Consider the following 3780-nt stretch of genomic DNA (forward strand, 5'->3'; position numbering starts at 1 on the left):
ACGTCGCCTGAGGATTGTCGCCAGAATTTTGAAGGGGCTGACGCTGCCCAAGCCTTCCCCGGTGGAGTGATCGCCTTCTTGGCCATTTTTGCGCTCGATCGGTGGGATCTGATCTAGGGCATAACAAGGTTTGCATCGCATCGCTCCCAGCCGATTATTCTCCTTGTTCTTCTCTGTGATTTGTTCACTGAAATTTGATCTGCAGCTCCACACTTGCTGGATCAGATCGGAACAACACCATCTGGAGGCACTCGATCAAGGTAGGCTTCATTCAGAAACGTAAAGCTTCAAAGATCTTGTTTAGTTAACTCCGATCTTGATAAGCTTCTTATTCTGGATTAGAGGAGGTGTTAGTTGGTACAGTGCTTGTGCATCACTGTCTTGCTTCCAATTCTCGAAGCTGTGGGAGTCTCGGCCGGGGAATTTGAGATCGATTGAGGTGAGTATGGCTCTGTTTGTTAAGGATTTCAGCAAATTAATTGTTTTACAGTTAATTTCTGTGTTGATTTTTGGAAAGAAGTGGCGTAAGGAGGTTGGTAGCTGTCGACAGGATTCTTGTGAAGGTTGTTGAGCTACTGGATTGGTTGCCTCCCTGAAGGTAAGTGTTTACCACTAGTTTTCTTACTAGGGGTGCTACTCTATTAGCTTCTCTAATGGATGGTAAGATTGATTATGGATTTAATTAGTTGAAATGGATGAATTTTGTGGGATTGATTTAAGGAGTTTATCGGTGAATTAAGGATGGACTTATTATCTAATTGGATTTGGATCATTTAATGGAATTAAACTTGATCGGATGAATTGGTGATTCAGGTGTAAACCTAATTTAATTAGGTTGTGGTATGATTAGGGGTAATTGAGGGATTACTCAACCATCATGTTTGATTAGGGTTTTCCCTAATTAGATTAGGGAGTTTATTTAGCTATTTGCTACCTATGTAATTAGCTAAATATATTATGTGATTGCAGGACTTTGTTTCGAGGCGAGCGTCTCGACGTGGGATTGGTTTATTTGACACGGTCGACAGATAAAGGCGGGTATTTCTTCCTTGGCTCTATGTAGGTTTTTATTGAGCTTAGTGCATGGTTTTATGTGATGGTTTAGGATGTTTTACCTTATATCGTGTTCGTTTGTTATTTTCCTGCTTGATACCGATGCTTGACCCTTGTGATGATCTATTTAATTCTTATACAGTCTACACTTTGGATTATCTATACTCTGTGGTATTTATGCACATGTAAAGTGTGTATGGTAGTGTATGGTTCATTGCCAGTGTTCATACGATGATTGTCCATTTGTATATCGTGTACACATTTGTCCGGCGTGATGATTGGAGGAGTTGTGTTGATTGTATATTTGTTGTATATACATGTGTCTGATGTGTTTTTACTAGAGGCTATATGTTGATTGTACTTATGTTTTGTGTACATGTGTCTTGTGGGGTTATTGGAAATCTTTGGTCGATTATACATGCGTAGTTATGCGCATGTGGTTGGTGGCATATATGGAGGTATCATGATGATTATACTCATATTGTGGGGTACTCATGTGGTTTGGAGGTTGTATTGATGATGACAGTGTCGGTATCATGATTATATATGTATATATATCATGTTCATCATTAATTGCATCTGACGATTATCGTCTTCCTTGTGGTTGAGAGAGTCGTCAGTTGTTTATAGCTGTCTTTTCGGCCATTGTTGGAGAGTGGTAGTTAGGAGTGGAGCTAGTCCTGTCGCGCTCATTCAGCCGCTCAGTGTTTTGTCAGTCTCGACCACTCTGGAGTAGTGGGTCTTGAGGGTACAGTAGTCAGAGGGTTTGAGTTATGAGTGGTCAGGGACCCTTAGCTATGTAGTTATATAACTACTTAGCTGACCGTCCGCTTCTGCCGCCTATAGCGGTGCATGTACTGGAGGCTAGTGCGGTTTGTCACGGACCCAAGCCTCTCGGCCATACAGGGGTCGTGGTGTCTAGAGAGGTGGCGGGGGTGACCATGGAGCATGCATGCACATTTGCATTTGATGCGCGGTGCATCTTTGGAGATATATTTGCATTCATGTCTAGTAGATACTAGTTGCATGTGTTTGTGGTATATTGCATTTGTTTGCGATATGATTATTGTATATGGTTGTCATGCTGTATACTTGTTGTTGGTGCAGCGTAGACCGGCAAGAGGGGGGTGAATTGCTGAAATCAAAAATAAAATCTACCCTCCTCGGATTTTAACTCATAATTTTAATCAGCAATAATAATAGCAACTAAATTAATGAAACAGAAAAAGAAACAGGAACAGAAAATATACTCAGGGATTTAACCTGGTTACAACCAAGGAGGTTGTTAATCCAGGACAGTAGAAAAGAGCGCACTAAGAAAATTCTCCTTCTCTGAAGGCGGAGAAGCGTTTTACACTTTTGTAGCTCACTAGTTGCTTAGGAATTGCTTACAGATTGATTGCTTGAGTTGTTGTTGAATTCCTAGCTCCAGGGGCCTTTGTATAGCTCCTGGAAAGTCTATCCCGAGGGTCCAAGGCGCCTCCAACAAGGTTCAAGGCGCCTCCAGCTCGGTCAGCGGATAAAACTTTATCCGCAACGCAAACGGTCAAATTTGACCTGTTGAAGGCGCCTTCAACAGGGTTGAAGGCGCCTTCATGATGGAGGCGCCTCCAAGCCTGCTGGAGGCGCCTCCAAGCTGGCAGCTTCATTTTTCAGCTTGGTTATTTCAGCTTCCGATGCTCCATTCTTTTGGGTGATTGCGGCCAACCGGAATAGGGCTCACCCGAACCCAATTCCCGGCCTTCTCCTCGAGCAACCTTTCGTCCTGGCTTAACGTCCCTCGAACGTCGTGCACGCTCTTCACGCCCACCGGAGTACTCTTCCACAGCTCTCTCATCCTTCGGACGTACCGAGCCCGTCGGCTCCCTTCCCGTGTCGTCCTTCTCGCTAGCTGCGTCTTCCGCTCGACTTCCTGTGTTCCTAAGCTCCTGCACACTCAGACACAGGGATCAAACACAGCAGGACCTAACCAACTTGGTTGATCACATCAAAACTACCACGGAGTCCAACAATCTCCCCCTTTTTGATGTGCATCAACCCAAGTTCAAGTTAGGGTTAAAATAGACATAAAAAGTAATTTTAAAGAAAAAATTACTAAACTAACAAGTTAAACATAATTTTTGCAATTAGTAAAATTGCAACACTTAAGGAATAATAACAGAAATTTTAAATTTTTCTAAACTCCCCCTAAACAAAAAATAATAAAAGAAATTTTAAATTTTTCTAACTCCCCCTAAACTTGTACTTCTCTCTCTCCCCCTTTGATCACAGCAAAAATGGGGTCTTAAGAATTTTCAAGTAAGATTGAAGTTTTTTGAAAATTTTCTAAGTTAAAAATAATTTTTTTTAAAAAAAAAAAATTCTAAGGAATGTTTGTTTATTTTAACAAATATTTGATAAACTTTCAAAGCATTATTTAATTCTTGTTTAATGCTTTTTCAGAAAGCTAATTAAACATTTTCTTTCAATATTTTAGCTTTAAGGTCGTGGCGAGGCACTAGGCCTTCTTGGTTATTGGAGCAACAACCACTTCCTTAGACAAAGCTTTCATAAAGAATTTCAATATTTAATTTTTCTCTCTTTAAGCTTTTTTAATTAAAAAATTAGTTCAGCACAGATTTTGGAACCCAATAAAGGTTCCTTCCAATAGGATTAGTCAAAAACTTAGGGGGTATATAATCTTTAGGTATTTTCCTAAGTTGACCCTGATGCTTTCTTATATACCAA

The sequence above is a fragment of the Zingiber officinale genome, chromosome 5B, assembly GCF_018446385.1.
Source record: "Zingiber officinale cultivar Zhangliang chromosome 5B, Zo_v1.1, whole genome shotgun sequence".
In the NCBI taxonomy this organism is placed as follows: domain Eukaryota; kingdom Viridiplantae; phylum Streptophyta; class Magnoliopsida; order Zingiberales; family Zingiberaceae; genus Zingiber; species Zingiber officinale.